The 17500-nt window shown below is 44.3% G+C and overlaps 2 protein-coding genes across 5 annotated transcripts in view; both read right to left on the bottom strand.

The window, feature by feature from the left end:
• The window catches only part of LOC148361961 (amyloid beta precursor protein binding family B member 2-like), a 199470-nt gene that overhangs the window by 147112 nt on the left and 34858 nt on the right, over positions 1-17500 (bottom strand). The gene's annotated exons all lie outside the window — the stretch shown is intronic.
• The window catches only part of fam184b (family with sequence similarity 184 member B), a 184294-nt gene continuing 168153 nt past the window's right edge, over positions 1360-17500 (bottom strand). The window contains exons 19-20 of one of the 2 annotated variants that reach the window (XR_015851174.1): positions 3136-4063; positions 1360-1725 (exon numbers count right to left, since the gene is read on the bottom strand). The gene's annotated coding sequence lies outside the window, so the exon portion shown is untranslated. The remainder of the gene's footprint in view (positions 1726-3135; positions 4064-17500) is intronic. The other variant, XR_015851175.1, reaches the window with a different exon arrangement.

Genomic DNA, 17500 nt, shown 5'->3' with positions numbered 1-17500 from the left:
CACAGCACCATAGCAAGCCAATCACCTTATTGGTTTACAGGTTAACTAGTCGAAAAGGTTTTGAGTGTTTTAAGCAAAGTTATGTTAGTTTTTGTGGAGAATGCCTATATTGTGTGGCAGGCGGGTGCAGCAATGGTACAACAAATGGCGGGCAGACAAAATGGGGCGAACTGGCAAAAAAAAAACACACAGGCAGGCTAGCCGGCTGCTAAAAGTGGCTATCCAAGACCGATCAGAGGAAAAATGGGAGGCTGGCTGACTGAAAACACGCAGTAAGCAGCCAGGATAACCGTGAGCCAACCTCAAAATAACAATTACGGCAACATACACGAACCCAGCTGGGAGGAAAAAACAATGAACACGGCAGCCAAGTCAGTTAGCCGACTGCTAATGGGACTAATCTAGACCAAACAAAACTGGAAGCCTTTGGGAGCCAGCACATTTACGGGGAGCTATCTGGACAATATCAAATCAATTGCAAAACATGCGGCAAAAATCAAGAAAGGAAAAGTCACAATCACATACCTCTGAGGAAGCAAATGCAAAAAATGAACAAGACGTTAGGTAGACTTACTGGGCGCAGCTTGAGATGATAAAAGCAAGCGCCTATGACAAAACCATCAGAAGTATCTCAGCGACACGGTGAGTAAAGTTCCAATCACTCCAAGCAGAAATGAGAGCTATGCATTCGCTGATGACTAAAATCGCCGTCTGTTTTTCAGCGGGTCGCGCCATTGTTTTAGTTCTAGCTGTCATCCAATGACATCACAGCTTTTGGAGAAATTAGATCAAACGGTCTAAAAATTAATTCCTCGAGGTGGCGCGTGGAATCTATCTGCATGATTCTGTGCCATATTGGGGAAAAAATAGGGTATTTGGAATCCCTTTAAAAGCTTCACACTGCCAAGAAAAACTGCAATTGGAAATAATTCAAGCATTTTCAACCACTTCACCCAAAATTCAAGCATGTTCCTGACCTTGAAAACAGAAAATTTAAATTAAAGCACTTTCAAAGATTTCAAGCACCCGTGCGGACAGACCCTGGATAATGAAAAAAAATCGAATGCCTTGTAGTGTGACATTTGTGTCACTGATCATCTAGTGGTTAGTTTTCGATGCTCTAACCCTAATCCTAGGTTCGAATCTCATTGTAATTTTGATCAGCGAACATACAGTAAAGAAAATAAGTATTTGAACATGCTACTATTTTGTTATTTCTCCCACTTAGAAATCATGGAGGGGTCTGAAACTTTTATCATAGGTGTATGTACACTATGAGAGTGATAAACTAAAATGAAAAATCCAGAAATCACAATGCATTATTTTTTTTAATGATTTATTTGTGTGATATAGCTGCAAATAAGTATTTGAACACCTGAGAAAATGAATGTTAATATTCTGTACAGTAGCCTTCATTTGCTATTACAGAGGTCAAACGTTTCCTGTAGTCTTTCGCCAGGTTTGCACACACTGCAGGAAGGATCTTGGCCCACTCCACCACACAGATCTTCTCTAGATCAGTCAGGTTTCTGTGCTGTTGCTAAGAAACACAGATTTTGAGCTCCCTCCAAAGAGTTTCAATTGGATTCAGGTCCGGAGACTGGCTGGGCCACGCTAGAACCTTAATATGCTTCCTACGAAGCCACTCCTTGGTTTTCCTGGCAGTGTGCTGTAGGTCGGTGTTGTGTTTGAAGATCCAGCCACGACCCCTCTTCAATGCTCTGACTGAGGGAAGAAAAGTGTTTCTCAAAATCTCACAATATACGGCCCAAGTTATCCTTTCTTTAATGCAGTGCAATCCTGTCGCATGTGCAGAAAAACACCCTCGAAGCATGATGCTACCACCCCCATGCTTTACAGTACAGATGGTGTTCTTCGGATTGTACTTTTCATTCTTCTTCCTCCGAACACGCTTAGTGGAATTATGACCAAAAAGTTCTATTTTAGTCTCATCTGACCACAAAACTTTCTCCCATGACTCCTCTGTATCATCCAAATGGTCATATGCAAACTTAAGACCGGCCTTGACATGTGCTAATTTAAGCAGGGGAATCTTTCGTGCCATGCATGATTTCGGATCATGACGTCTTAGTGTATTTCCTATAGTAACCTTGGGGGGGGTGGTTGGCTGCGCAATCGAAAGAAAGTTCTTTAAAGCTCAATAATGTATTTAAAATAACAAAGTCATAGAAAACCTTCAGTTTTCTTTTCAATATTTGATGCAATATATATATATATATATATATATTTATTTATTTTAAATCTTTGTGCCCAGGCATACACCACCTTGTGTTAGCGAGTCCACCGCGGCAGTGATGAGTAGATTCATGCCCATATTTGTGAGTTTATAATTACATAAATGATTTTGATCAGTTTCGAAATGAAATTACAATAATTTTGAAAAAATTGCATAGTCAATTACCTGCGATGTATGTACTTGCTCCAGGTAGCTACAACGTTAGCGTCCGGGATGCTAGACGTGAGCCATGTTTCCGTAAAACACAGCAAACTGCACTTCCTGTGCGCTTTGTTTTTCACCAATACAGCCAGTTCGTCTGTCTTATGTGGTATAGAGTTTACAATTACCATGATTACGGACGGCACCGAAGACTTATAACGCCGCTAGCCGCTTAGCCTTAGCTCCGGCACTGCATCCACGATAGGGCCCCCTCATCACGCCGGCCCGAGAATTCTTCAGGGCAAGGAGTTGATTCTGGCAGCGCCAATAGACTTTTAATTGAAATGGTACTTCGTCTCCATCTTGCGGTGGAATGTTTTTACGATTTTATTTCTTTATTTTTTTTAAGGGGAAACCCGTAGTTTTTGTGATCAACCGTAATATACATATATACACATACCACCTGATGACCCTGCTATCAAAACCGTCGATTCTTGTGGCCAGGGTGTCGTTCAGGGGCCATGTTTCTGAGCCATATACACATACACACATACATATACATATAAAAAATATATATATATATATATATATATATATATATATATATATATATATATATATATATATATATACATACACATACATATAAACATATATATATATATGTATACATTTATATATATATATCTATCTGGTCCATCACCGACATACATGAACTTGGTTTTCGTCCGACTCACTTTGAGGCCAAGCCGCGCTGCCTCTTCACTGTAAATGCCCAGAGCGTCTCTTAGCTGGCTGTAGGAAGTGCTGAGCATGATGGTGTCGTCAGCATACTCCAGGTCAGTCAGGTGGTAGTTGCCGAAAGACACTCCGGGGATGCGCTCACTAACCCTGAACATCAGATGGTCGATGATGCAATTATAAAGGTCGGGAGCAGCCACGCAGCCTTGACGAACGCCGCTGGAGATAGTAAACCAGTCAGAGTCAATGCCGTTGAGACGGACACAGCTCTCTGCGTTGCTGTAGAGCAGCTTGAACAGGGCTATGATCTTGGGTGGTGCTCCGAGAGCTTGGAGGATGTTCCACAGTGAAGAGTGGCAGACGGTGTCAAAGGCGACCTTCAGATCAATGAATCCGATATACAGATGGCGATCTTTACGGAATTCACGGGTCTTCTCTATCAGCAAACGGACGGCAGAGATGTGGTCCGTCGTGGAGCGGTTGGGCATAAAGCCAGCCAGCTGGGGACGGCGGCAGCTTCTGATTGCTGGAAGGGCACGGCTGAGCAAGATCCTGGTAAAGACCTTGCCCGGGATGGAGAGTAAGGTTATACCTCTGTGGTTGTTGTTGTTGTTGTTGAGAAACTCAAGGCGCCTAAGGTAATCCTTAGTAGCGCTAGACCCGCTCGTGGGTGGCTCCGTAGTTCTCCGAAGGAGAGGGGGCTGCGACTGTCCTGTGCCGCCAGGACTGACGGGGTGTGACCCAAGCAAACCAAGCAGACGAAGCCTCTGAAGTCCTTAGTACGTTCGGACAGGTCGGTGCATGATTTATGGAAGCCCCGTGGGCAGGTAGTACAGGTTATTGGGGTGTGGTCGCAGCCAATGGTTTGAAAGCACCACTGGCATTTGGACTGGGGGGCCAGGGTTGCTCTCGAAGTCGCCCGCCCTAAGAAGAACAGAGAGAGGAGAGTAGAAGAGAGAAAGAGAGGGACAGATAGAAAGAGAGAAAGACAGACAGAGTAAAATGCAAAAAAGGGGAAAAGAGAGTTAGAGAGGTGGGGAGAGAGTAGGAAAGAGTCAAGTCAAGTCAAGTCAAATTTATTTATATAGCCCTTAATCACAAAAATGTCTCAAAGGACTGCACAGAATTACAGTTACAAAATTACACAATTACCTGATCTTAAACTAGCAAACCAGCATGCGGGCAAGGAAAAACTGTGTGAGGAGAAAAGAGAAACCTTGAGAAAAGGACCTCACATGTGGTAATCCCCCTTCCAGGATTGAACAGGGTGAATTACAATTAGCATAACTGTACACAGAATAGTAAACACTAGGTAAGATGTTGAAAATGTCCGGAAAGAGCATGACATCAACGACGACGCCAGCTGGTAAATGCAGGGGTTGACATGCTGCAGGTCAGACCCCGGTCCGCTGACCCATCCCAAATCATCCTTCTCCTTCGTATCAGCCAGGCAGGCCTCAGAAAAAGACAGGACAAAACAGAATACGAGGTGGGCATCAATCATATGCTTTGGAATAGAAGTGTGTCTTAAGCCTCAATTTAAAAACTTCCGTTGAGGTTGCAGATCTTATCTCCAGAGGCAGGGCGTTCCACAACACCGGGGCCCGGATGGAGAACGCTCTCGAGCCCGCAGACTTCTTGGCTCTCGGAGTCACAAGCAGACCAGCATTTTCCGAGCGCAGACTCCGTGAGGGAACATAGGGGGAGATGGATAGAGAAAATGAGAGACAAGACTGAAAAGGCGAAAGAGAGAAAAGGAGAGACAAAGAAGGAGAGAGGACCAAGAAAGATAGAAAGAGAGAGTCTGAGTGGATCGAGTTGGATTCGTAAGGCTCCCCCGGGAGAGAGCCCTTCGCAGGACACCACGGGAAGGTTCCTAGTCTTTGTCCTGCACCTCTGTGGTTTCCACAGACAAGCCTGTCACCCTTGCATTTCCAGAAGGGCATGATGACTCCTCTGATCCAGTCGGTGGGCAGCTGCTCCGATTCCCACACCTGGTTGAATAGGCAGGTTAGCCACTCCACCATGCCATCACCGCCGGCCTTGAGCATCTCACCGGTAATGGCACAGATGCCGGGGGCTTTCTTGGTGTTTAGCTTCTTCAGAACAGCTCTCACTTCCTCGGGTGTTACAGGGTCTGTGCAGCAGGCGTCGCTAGGAGGTGCCGTGTTTGCAGCCACTAGGAGGGTGGGATCAGCCGGGATGGTGCTGTGCTGCAAGAGGAGGCTAAAGTGCTCCTTCCAGCGCGCGAGGCAGTTGGCTTCTGTCATGATGAGGTTGCCGTCTGAGTCTTTTACCAGGGCTATCTCCATGTGTGGGCCGCTACGGGCTTGGCGTAGTAGACTGAATACGCGGCTCATGTTGTTGTTGGCCGGGGACTCAAGCTGTTGGGCTTCTGCCTGCCAAAACCTCTCCCTATCTTCAGCGATGGCCACATTGCGCAGGCGGTTCAGTCTCTGATACTCCGTGAGGTCGCCTCGGAGTCTCTGAGTCCTGCCATGTGCAAAAGTTTGCCGACGACACTGCGATCGTGGGATGTATCAGAAATGGGCAGGAGGAGGAGTACAGAAAATTGATTCAGGACTTTGTCCGATGGAGCGACGCAAACCACCTGCACCTGAACACCACCAAGACCAGGGAGATGGTGGTGGACTTCAGGAGAACCAGAACTCACCCGGTTCCTGTAAGCATCAAAGGAGAATGTGTAGAATTTGTCCAGACCTACAAATACCTGGGTGTGCAGCTGGACAACAAACTGGACTGGACTGCCAACACAGAAGCTCTATGTAGGAAAGGGCAAAGCCGGACTTTACTTCCTCAGAAGGCTGGCCTCCTTCAAAATCTGCAAAAAGCTCCTGAAAATATTCTATGAGACAGTTGTGGCAAGCGCCCTCTTCTATGCGACAGCGTGTTGGGGAGGCAGCGTCAAGAAGAAGGATGCCTCTCGTCTCAATAAACTGGCTAGGAAAGCGAGCTCTGTTGTGGGCAAAAGCTGGACAGCCTAACAACAGTAGCTGAGAGACGGGCACTGGAAAAGCTGCGGTCAATCATGGACAATCCATCGCATCCACTACACAGCATTATCTCCAGACAGAAGAGCAGTTTCAGCGACAGACTGCTGTCACTGTCTTGTACTACGGACAGACTGAAGAGATCTTTTCTTCCTCATTCCATGAGGCTCTTTAACTCTACCCGGCAGAGTAAAAGCCCACAGTAAACCACACCACCTACATTGCATATTACCGAATCTTATTGCAATATGTATTCTGTTTAGCACTATTTAGTTATTCTATATAACACGCTACAGTGGGCATTTGCACGTCACACTGGGTATTTGTATATTGTATTCTTTTTGTTTTATTATTGTATTGTTCTCAGCGAAGGGATGCTGCTGGAAATGTGAATTTCCCTTCGGGGATGAATAAAGTATCTATCTATCTATCTATCTATCTATCTATGATGTTGAGTGTCCTCTCTAATATCCAGGGCTTTTCGGGGAGGATCGCGGGCGTCCGAGGACATTGTGAGCAGACTGGAGGACACTTTCCTTGAAGGCCGCCCAGTCTGTCAGCTTGTCAGGAGCCAGGGCATCGAGAGTGCGGCGGATAGAGCAACTGAAGTCTCTGGCGATGTTGGGGTCGCTAAGTCGGAAGAAGTCGGGGCGAGGCAGAGGCTTGTGCTGGTTGGCTCGGAGCTTTAGCTTGAGCTGGGCCACTGCGGACGATGGTCTGTGTTGCCAAGCTGTGCTCCTCTGAACACCCGGCAGTTGGTTACAAACGACTTCCAGCGTCGTGATATCAGGATGTGGTCCAATGCCTTCCTGGTTCTGCCATCTGGGCTGTACCACGTCCAGTGATGGATGCGTTTCCGGGGAAACCAGGTGTCAGCAACACAGGGGTTGTTTTGGTGGCAGAGGAGGAGGAGGCGGTTGCCATTGTCGTTTGTTGTGCTGTCAACGAAGGTGGTGCCGACAGGTGAGCCGGGGGACCGATCATTGCTGGATAGAGTGGCGTTGGCATCAGTGAGGATGATGGTGACGTCGTGAAGTGGGGCTTGGTCGACAGCCTGGTGGAGTTGGTCGAAGAACGCGTCCTTCGCAACCTCATCAGCGACATCGGTGGGGGCGTAGGCGACGATCACTGTCATCTTGCCGTGATGGTGGAGGAAGCGAGCAGACAGTAGTCTGTCGCATATGGGTGTCCAGCTGATGAGGGACCTCCGGAGGGCTTTTGGAATGGCAAGAGCCACACCGTAAAGGCCGGTCCGACTCTCGGGGCCACTCCAGATGTAGCAATGGTTGCCAGGTGTTGTTTCACCATCGCCTTACCATCGTACTTCACAGAGCCCTGCCAGGGTGATGTTATAGCGACAGAGCTCTCGGGACAGCAGGGTGGCAGCTCCGGGGGGAAGGAGTGTCTGGACATTCTAGGTGGCGACACAGGTCTTACGACGAAGGTCGATCCGTACTCGTTGGTCGGGGGCAGGCTGGGGTCCGTTACCGTGTTGGTCAGTCCGGCTTCTTTCTCTGGTCAGTTTCATAACAAAGGGGGTTTCTCCTGGGTGAGTTGTTAGCCCTCGGCAGGATAGTCGGTTGGTGGGGCTGCCACCTCACAGCGTACCGACACGCTGGGGTCTTTGTTTGTCTGGAACCTACCCCGGAGACCGGCCCGCCATGGGTGACCCTACCAGGGGCAAGCTCCCGACGGTATCGCTCTCCAGGGTCACTGGAACACGCAAGCCCCCTCGCCGCATCAAGGCCAGATCCATCCGAGGGATATTATATCTCATCTCATCTCATTCGCTGCAACCAGAGATTCTCCGCAGAAGAGCCCTGGCAGCATCTGCTCTGCAGTCTCTCTGGAAAGCACTCTGGCAGCACCAGACCATCGCACGCAAGACGAAGCTCCGCATTTACAACCTCGCCGTACGCTCTATCCTGCTTTATGGCTCAGAAACATGGCCCCTGAACGACACCCTGGCCACAAGAATCGACGGTTTTGATAGCAGGGCTCTCAGAACCATCGAGAACATCAGGTGGCCCCAGCGAGTCTCCAATAAACAGGGATCAGAATTTTCCGCGGATCCGCGGATTTCCGCTGTTTTTGAACCCCAAAGGTCATTCCCGTAAATCGTCTAAATTCGATGTGAAAATATTTTGGGGGGGTGAGGTATGACACGTGACTGTTTCATCACCCCAAGTTAGCATTTAGACCATTGGTCGATAGGTTCGCTGATAACCAATCAGCTGAGCTTTTGTTCAGAGTATTGGCTTTCTCAAACATGGCGCTCCTTCCGGTCTTTTCAAACGGTGAAATGAGTGTTTGAAAAAGTAAATATGAAAATACTAAGAAAAGAAGACGAGGCTTTTGTCTCCGAGATTGATAAAGGAATCAAGAATAAATTTAAGTGGTCATGGCTGGAGAAGACTGTCACAGTAAACGTTAAAATCGGCGCAAAGATCGAGGAAGTTACAGAAACTTTGAGCCAGTTCATCGCAAAGTGTGATGTTCCAGGGAAAGCAAAGTGTCTATACAGTGTCGATCTGATCAATTATGGTACGCGAGGTTGTGTGGCACTGATCGATCATGCTAAAATGAACAAGCACAAAGCAAAAATAGCTTGCCGGCAATCAAATTATCCACTCGGATCCGCATTTAAAATCGGCAGCCACCGGTTCAACATTATTGGCCGTTTCAAATCCTTCCACTTCAAATACTAGCAGCAGTCAACCACTGGTTCCCCTGTGTGACAGAAAATCCCAATCTGAGGTATTTATAAATCTATTTATTTATGAAATGATTTTATCTTTTGTGTTTATACAATATTTAGAACAGGATAAACAAAATTTAAAATTTGTTATAAACATGATTAAAATACATTATTTTGTATCATCATGATCATGTTCAATATTACAAATGCTTTTAATGTCAATATATTATTATCTTTTTAATTTATATATATATATATATATATATATATATATATATATATATACATGGTTTCTGTTTTGTTGGATTTAATTCATTCTAGTGCAATTTTCACATAGAAAATAAGATAAATGCTGTTGACTTCAGGGGGGCTTCGCCCCCCACCGTGCTCCGCCCTGGACCCTGGCTATTTCAGCTGAAAATGAAAATCTCCATTCTGATCCCTGAATAAAGAGCTCAGAGCCCGCACGTGCCAGCCCCAAGCATCTTCCTTGGCCGCACAACGCCGCACCCGCTGGTTTGGCCATGTCCTTCGTCTACCACCAGACCATCTGACACGAGCCATTCTCCAGTTTGACCCAAAGGCCGCAGGCTGGAGACGACCACGAGGGAAACCCCGCACTCGATGGCTCGACGTCGTTGCGGGCGACCTCCAACAACACGGAGTTGCTGTAGAGGATGCAGAACAGCTGGCGCAAGACCGCCAGCATTGGAAAAACCTGGTTCATCTGGTCGGCTCAACGCACAGGGACGGGACCCCCGGCCTTCGCTGGAGCAATAATCAATCAATCAATATACCTATATATATATATATATATATATATATATATATACATATACATAAATACCTATATACATATATACCTATTTACATATATACCTATATATATATATATATATATATATATGCATATACATACATACTGGACTGTCTCAGAAAATTAGAATATTGTGATAAAGTTCTTTATTTTCTGTAATGCAATTAAAAAAACAAAAATGTCATACATTCTGGATTCATTACACATCAACTGAACTATTTCAAGCCTTTTATTATTTGAATATTGCTGATTTTGGCTTACAGCTGAAAAAAACTCAAAAATCCTTTCTAAAAATATTAGAATACTTCCTCAGACCAAGTAAAAAAAATAACTTTATAACAGCAAAACTAAAGCAAACATTTGAAAATGTCCATTGATGCACTCAGTACTTGGTTGGGAATCCTTTTGCACGGATTACTGCATCAATCCGGCGTGGTATGGAAGCAATCAGCCTGTGGCATTGCTGAGGTGTTATTGATGCCCAGGATGCTTCGATAGCGGCCTTCAGCTCATTTGCATTTGTAGGTCTGGTGTCTTTCATCTTCTTCTTAACTATACCCCACAAATTCTCGATGGGGTTCAGGTCAGGGGAATTAGCAGGCCAATCAAGGACAGTGATGCCATGGTCAGTGCACCGGTTACTGGTGGTTTTGGCACTGTGGGCAGGTGCCAGATCATGCTGGAAAATGAAATCCTCATTTCCATAGAGCTTTTCAGCAGATGGAAGCATGTAGTGCTCTAAAATCTCTTGGTACACAGTTGCATTTACTCTGGACTTAATAAAACACAGTAGACCAACACCAGCAGCTGACATGGCTCCCCAAACCATTGCTGACTGTGGGAACTTCACACTGGATTTCAAGCAACTTGGATTTTGCTCTTCTCCAGCCTTTCTCCAGACTCTGGCGCCTTGACTTCGAAATGAAATGCAAAACTTGCTTTCGTCTGAAAAGAGGACTTTAGACCACTCTGCAACTGTCCAGTGCTTCTTCTCCATAGCCCAAGTCAGACGCTTCTTCCGTTGTCTTGAGTTCAGAAGTGGCTTGACCATGGGAATACGGCTATTGTAGCCCATTTCCCGGACAAGTCTGTGAACTGTGGCTTTTGATACCTGGACTCCAGCTTCAGCCCACTGTCTTTGAAGCTCCCTCAAATTCTGGAAGCGGCTCTTCTTCACAATTTTGTTAAGGCTGCGGTCATCTCTCTTGGTTGTGCAGCGTTTCCGGCCACATTTTTCCCTTCCAACAGACTTTTTGTGGATATGCTTTGAAACTGCACTCTATGAACAGCCTGCTCTTTGAGAAATTTCTTTTTGTGTCTTACCCTCCTGATGGAGGGTATCAATGATGGTCCTCTGGACAGCAGTCAGATCAGCAGTGATTTAGTTTACTGAACCAAGCTGAGTGTTTTTAAGGCTCAGGAAACCCTCGCAAGGTGTTTCGAGTTAATTAGATGATTCAGGTGATTAGTTGAATAGCCTACTTGTATACTTTTTCATTATATTCTAATATTTTTAGATAGGATTTTTGAGTTGTCTTAAGCTGTAAGCCAAATTCGGCAATATTAAAATAATAAAAGGCTTGAATTAGTTCAGTTGATGTGTAATGAATCCAGAATGTATGACATTTTTGTTTTTTTAATTGCATTACAGAAAATAAAGAACTTTATCACAATATTCTAATTTTCTGAGACAGTCCAGTATATATACATTTCTCTCAGCTGCAGGACTGTTTTCATCAAACTTGCTGGGAGGTATTTGAACACCATGACCTACAGAAATTCACTGACACGGTTTTATCCTACATTCGATACTGCACGGATGAAGTCACAGTAAATAAAAAAATCAAGGTCTACCCAAACCAAAAACCCTGGATGTCCAGCAAGGTGCGCACCCTCCTCAAATACCGCAACACCGCCTTCAGGTCTGGAGACAAGGCTCTTTACAGTGTGGCCAGGGCTGACCTGAAGAGAGGCATTAAGAAAGCAAAGGCAGCCTACACGAGGAGGATCGAGGACCTCTTCGCTGGAAATGACCCGAGGAGGATGTGGCAGGGTCTTCAACACATCACTAACTTCAGAGGCCACAACCTGTTAACTTTTGAGGCTGATGCTTCACTCGCTGCGGACCTTAATCAGTTCTTTGCTCGCTTTGAAGCAGGAAGGCCAAAAACAGCCACATCACACCCACCAACAACCAGCAGGAGCATGAAGTTAGGCGTGTGCTGAAAACTATAAACCCCAGGAAGGCAGCTGGCCCGGATGGAGTACCAGGAGGGTACTCAAGGACTGTGCCGATCCGCTAGCTGGGGTCTTCACCACCATCTTCAACCGGTCCCTGTCACAGGCGACCGTCACACCTTGCCTCAAAACCTCCACCATCATTCCCATCTCCAAAAAGTCAGCAGTGGAAAGCCTCAACGACTACAGGCCTGTCGCTCTTACGCCTGTGGTTATGAAGTGCTTCGAGAGGTTAGTGTCCGAGTACATCAAAAACTCCCTGCCACTCACACTGGACCCCCACCAGTTTGCCTACAGGGCAAAACGCTCCACTGACGACGCCATAAACACAGCACTTCACACCGTGCTGAAACAACTAGGCCACCGGGGGAGCTACATCAGAATGCGCTTTCTGGACTTCAGCTCAGCCTTCAACACCATTATCCCGGAGATCCTGGTGGAGAAACTCACACACCTAGGACTCTCTCCCTCCCTCCAACACTGAACACAGGCTCCCCCCAAGGTTGTGCACTGAACCCCCCTGCTTTTTTGAAAAAGCAAAACTAAAAGAAGTATATTTTTAGGTTTTAGCAATTACGGAAAAGGCTTATGATAATGTGTTTATGCGTAATGGCACTAAATGAGTTCATTGATTAATCAAAAAATAATCTACAGATTAATCCAATATTAAAATAACACTTTATGTAAACGATTATTCGGATTGCTCCAATCAGTGCCAAGGAAACAAAAGGGATTTCTTTGATTGGTTTGAGTATACAGGCGCTTATAAAGTATAAATTTATCCGTTGGAACGTATTGCTAGAAATAAATCTGCGATGCACAGAGGACGTGAAGGTCGAACCACGAAAATGGCGAGGGAATAGTGGACTAGTGTGTCACAGGATAAACTTTTGCTTTGTTTTTCACATTAAGCCACAGGCAAAAAACGCTTCAGAGCCAGAAATTCCAGTGGTTTCCAAAAAGGCCAGATGTGACCATTCAAAAATGACTTACAAGGATAGAATGATGAATTGAGAGTTGCGTAAGACACAAATAACTGAAACGCTGTTTACTCCTATGGCAATGGGCTCTCGTCTGTCAATGGTATTTAGGCTTGTTTGATCTTCTGCTGAAGGTGGGTGTCAACACTTTTGACATAACAGACAAGGAACATCTGTTTTTTTCCCTCAGAGTGCACACAAGTGAAAATTAACCGTCACCTAACATGAATTTTATGCTTGGCTTGATCCTTAATGCGTTTTTACAATACACCGGGTTTATACACCTTTTTATTGGCCAAACAAAAGCACTTTTTAAAAACTTTCAAGGCCAATATTTCAATTTTTTCCCAGGACCTTCAAAGGAAAAAATTCCAGCGCAGGTCAAAAGAATGAAAGTACTGTGTGTATAAAAAAGCTAAAAAATGAGCCAAATTTTGACTCATTTTAAGATATTGATTGCTCTGAAGCAGAGTGCATTCAACCTTTTAATTTCAAGACTGATGATATTTTGCTTTTTGTTTTAATTATGATAATTTGCATGTTGTTCAGAGGATATGTGTCTTTATGTGCTAAGAAAAATTGAAAGTAGTTCACTTATATGCATTTTTTTCTTTAATCATAGCATGGAGGTGTTAATATCTATAATTGGTGTTTTATTGTTTTACATTTCCAGGGATTTTGTGCTATTGTTCGACTTTAAATCTGTTGGGTGATCAATCGTTTAGTATTTTACAATTGTTTTAAAAATCTGTGAAAGTCCTCCTGGCTGCGACCAGTAGAGGGTGGAGAATGTTTTTTTTTTTGCGATTGACTTTGATGACTAAAATAAGGTTGCTATCTTGCTGCTAGCACATACTTTGTGCTACTTTCGGATGATCTTATCTATGATCTACAATAATTTAGGGACAATGGGCTGCTATAAAATGAGGTGAATTCTGCCGTTCTGCTTGTTTACAAACTTAGAAAGGGCTCTAGAGGTTTCTGTAAAAGTTTAGTTCGAGACAAAAGAAAAAAAAGAAAGTACGGTGTGTATAAAAAGCTAAAAAATGAGCCAAATTTTGACTCATTTTAATGATATTGATTGCTCCGAAGCAGAGTGCATTCAACCTTTTAATTTCAAGACTGATGATATTTTGCTTTTTGTTTTAATTTTGATAATTTGCATGTTGTTCAGAGGATATGTGTCTTTATGTGCTAAGAAAAATTGAAAGTAGTTCACTTATATGCATTTTTTTCTTTAATCATAGCATGGAGGTGTTAATATCTATAATTGGTGTTTTATTGTTTTACATTTCCAGGGATTTTGTGCTATTGTTTCACTTTAAATCTGTTGTGTGATCAATCGTTTAGTATTTTACAATTGTTTTACAAATCTGTGAAAGTCCTCCTGGCTGCGACCAGTAGAGGGTGGAAACGCTTCACATGACAACGCCATAATGACAGGCCACCAGTGTCATTTTCATACACTTTTTTCTCTTCAATTATTGCGTGGTCTAAGGAGTCCGATTGCAAATTAACCGGGCAATGGCAACAATTTCAAGAATTTTCAGGACTTCATCCAAAATGTAAGCATTTTCCTGGCCTGAAAAGAGAACATTAGAATTCAAGCCATTTCAAGGATTTCAATCACCCATTCGATCCTTGATGAAATAGAATTGATGGGCCCCATCAGCTGCAGAGAGAATTTCACTAAAGTGCACAAGAGAGAAAAAAAAAACTGGTAGTCAAAACAAAGTTACATTCTGTAACTAAAATTACAAGGCACACATGGTCCTTTGGATCTTGCTGCAACAAGTCCGCATACCATAAGTGTGTGAGAACGTACAGTATGATTTTAGAGACAAGGCACAAAAGTATTAAAGCTCTCCAAACATACATCGCCACTGACCCGGAGTTATGGCTCGGACGTGACACTACAGCCCATTATATAAATAAACACGGCCAGAGGCAGCAACCAGCTTCCTGTAGCGAGAAGCTAGAAGGAGGGAAACAAAACAGTGCAAACTTTGCAAAATTTGAAAAATAAACTCAAAGAGAGAAGCTTGGAGGACCTTTACTGGATCAGACGAAACACATAAGAATCACGCATCTCAGTTTCAAAAGGAAAAATTATAACTGCAGCTCAAGATCAGATAATAGTCGGAGAAATGTAAACTTGCTGTGTAACCCATAAGATTTTGTGAGACCCTGGTGGGTGGAAAGTCTAGAGCAAGGGTCGGTAACCTATGGCTCGCGAGCCAGATATGGCTCTTTTCATAGGTGCGTATGGCTCAGAGATAAAATTCAGCTTTGGAGCATTCCAAAATTGAGAAACTTAGAGTTGAGTTTGTTGCAAGCATAGCCAAAACAACACCTAAAATGCAGGCGGTTTGGTCCAATATATAAAGAGTACAATCTTATCTACAGTTTATATTAAAGGTGTCACACCAACAGACCCATTTTTGGCTGTACATCGCGAAAGAATCCTTTATGTGCATGCTCATTAAATAATGTATGTTCATTGTTAAGAAATGTTATAATGAAAACCTAGATTAAAAAACTAATTACCCAATATATGTAATATACATACACATACATACGAACATACATATACATATACATGCATATATATACAAACATATACATATTTACATATATATATATATATATATATATATATATATATATATACATATACATATATACATACATATACTATTACATACACTTCTAATCAGTGCAACTTCTGCAGTCACTCGAACAGTGACTGTAGCCTTCAACCAGGAGAAGATGTCATCAGGTGGTGTCCAACAGTCACTGGGCGTTTCGACCCTTAACCACTACGCCCTCGAGTTGGCGGGCCGGCAGTGATGCCCAGTCACTGCTCAGCTTCCCCTGGTCCCCAGCTAAACTCCTCTCTCCTACTCCAGAGCCAACAAGAGGTTCTCTCCGCGGCTTCCCCCACCCTTTTGGCAGCTGCCTTCCTCTCCCTTCCACTTATTCCCAGAGATGTTAATGTGTCCCATACAAACTGTGCTGGGAATAGCCAGGTCTGCCATCCCTTGTCCCTGCACTGTTGGACCAGCTCCTGATATTTGGTGTTTTTCCTTTCATGGGATTCGCTGCATCCTTGTTCCCATGGTACAGTTAGCTCAATCAGGATGATTTTCTTAGCCTCTTCTGACCAAATCACAATGTCTGGCCTCAAGGAAGTTTGGACTACCTGGGGAAAGTGTAATTTCCTTCCCAGGTCTACCCTCATCTCCCATGCTGGTGCTGTTTGCAAGAGGCTCTTTTTGGTCTTCTGGGAGGATGCTGGTTTCTCCCCTTGACGAACGGGATGGAATGTGTTGGACCGGTTTGTGGTTGGTGCTTCTTCCGCCTTTCCTGCTCCAAGATGTAAGCCAGTGCACCGAGGACCTTGTCATGGCGCCAGCGGTATCTGCCCTGGCTAAGAGCAATCTGGCATCCTGCCAGAATATGCGCCAGTGTCCCTCTCCCACCACATAGCCTGCACTTTGGGTCCTCCCTCAACCCCCATACTTGGAAGAGTATCGTACACTGACCGGGGCAAGAAATAGATCCGGAACGGTTCCAACCTCCAGAGTTCTGGCCAGATGATCCTTCGCTTTGGTAGGTCCCACTTTGTCCAGGCTCCTTGGACTCCAAGCTCCACCGCCCTGGACCACCTGCCTCCCTCCTCAAGTTGACGGACCTCGGCCTGCACCATGTCTCTCCTCTGCCTTGGATCAGCTTTTGACCATTGCTGGAAATGAGTAGACCATAATCCCTGACGCCCTACGCATGCATTTCCCATGAGATCTTTCAACCTCAGCCTGCCTTCTGCCTGATGTACTTGGCTGTCTGCTGCCCATTTACGCCCCAATCTTGTAATCACGCCCGCGCCCCTAACCATCTCGTCGCTAGAATCTTTGATGTTTATTTGCCCTCTCTATTCCTTCGACTGCCGTCATAGAGATTTCATAGATCGTTAGCTGACCGTACTGGAACAACCAAGTCTTGAACTTGCCTGGTAGTCCTGATCGCTCAATCCTTTGCAGCCACTCAGATAGATAGATAGATAGATAGATAGATAGATAGATAGATAGATAGATAGATAGATAGATAGATAGATAGATAGATAGATAGATAGATAGATAGATAGATAGATAGATAGATAGATAGATAGATAGATAGATAGATAGATACTTTATTCATCCCCGAAGGGAAATTCACATTTCCAGCAGCATCCCTGAGCTGAGAACAATACAATAATAAAGCAAAAAGAATACAATATACAAATACCCAGTGTGACGTGCAAATGCCCACTGTAGCGTGTTATATAGAATATTTAAATAGTGCTACACAGAATATATATTGCAAAAAGATTTGGTAATATGCAATGTAGGTGGTGCGGTTTAATTTGGGCATTTACTCTAACGAACCGCGGTTACATTGGTGCCGTGACCCGTGACTTCTATCAAACTCGCCGAACCGAGGACTATCCTACCTGCCACATCAGCTCACAGTATTTGAAATTTTAGTTACATGAGCGTTATTGTTTAAATCATTACAGTGCAGTGTCACAATGATACGCAGGCTTCTGATTTATTTTGTGATTTTAACTTATTTACATTT

This window comes from Urocampus carinirostris, chromosome 8 (assembly GCF_059441175.1).
Source record: "Urocampus carinirostris isolate Australia breed hairy pipefish chromosome 8, RoL_Ucar_1.0, whole genome shotgun sequence".
Classification (NCBI taxonomy): domain Eukaryota; kingdom Metazoa; phylum Chordata; class Actinopteri; order Syngnathiformes; family Syngnathidae; genus Urocampus; species Urocampus carinirostris.
The sequence above is the reverse complement of the archived record's forward strand: the minus strand, read 5'-3'. Positions and strand labels throughout refer to the sequence as shown.